We start from the raw sequence: 1,108 nt of genomic DNA on the forward strand, positions 1-1,108 counted from the left end.
CAACATTGGGTTGAAACAACCCAGCATTTTTTAGAGTGTATGATTACCTTTACGGCCTCAGTACTTTCTGATTAATGCCACTTGCACTGTGACTCACTATATAAATAAAATCTGCAAATAATGCTCCTTTGAATGTTTGATGTCTATGTTATCGCATGGGCGCAGTACATCATTTAGGAGCCCCGTTCATTATTTTTTAATGTGTGTGCTGCAGTCTAATTTTTCACTACATTATAATTAGGAGATATTAATGGCTAAGAGTCAGTTTAGTTAACTTCCATAAATTTAGCTTAAGCTGTGCATGTCAGTGTAGCAGCAGTTGTCAGTGGTAGTTTAGGTTGATCATCAAAGTATTTTAAGGGAAAGAACAAAACAAACGTGGTGTTATAAATGTATGTTAAAAAGCCAAGTACTGATCTCAGTGTGTTTATAGCTTATAGCTAAATAGCTTATTCTGCATTCAGTACAAGTTAAGCTCAAGCAACAGCATTTGTGGCATAATAATAATAATAATAATAATAATAATAACGAAGAAGCAATAGGAAGAAGCTTCTTCCTATTTATATAAAAAAACAAAGAGTGATGCACTTATAATGGAAGTAAATAGGGTACATTTGTAAACATTAAAATACCTATAGTTTAATTGTATAGCCAAAATTCATAACAATGCATTTGTTAACATGATTTTAATGTATTAAAAAAAACTTACTAACCTATTCAGTGTAAAGTTAAGTCCAATTTTACTTTATTTCTTTGACAACATAATGCCTATAAACTCTAAAATGGCCATAAAAAAATTAATAATAATAATAATAATAATACAAAAAAATATATATATACAGGTGCATCTCAATAAATTAGAATGTCGTGGAAAAGTTCATTTATTTCAGTAATTCAACTTCAAAAGCAGACATAGTATCTTCTTTTTGATATTGCGGTCGAATCTGTCTGACCTCTGCATAACTTGGGAATGTGCTAATCACCTTCCTGATATTATTAATCTTCTCAGAAAAGAAGGACGCAAACCCATTGCATTTGCTGTCAGAGAGCATTTCACTGGCAATCTGACTTGGGGGGTTTGTCAGTCTCTCAACAGTAGCAAAAAGAG

This window comes from Sinocyclocheilus anshuiensis, unplaced genomic scaffold (assembly GCF_001515605.1).
Source record: "Sinocyclocheilus anshuiensis isolate Anshui unplaced genomic scaffold, SAMN03320099.WGS_v1.1 scaffold736, whole genome shotgun sequence".
In the NCBI taxonomy this organism is placed as follows: domain Eukaryota; kingdom Metazoa; phylum Chordata; class Actinopteri; order Cypriniformes; family Cyprinidae; genus Sinocyclocheilus; species Sinocyclocheilus anshuiensis.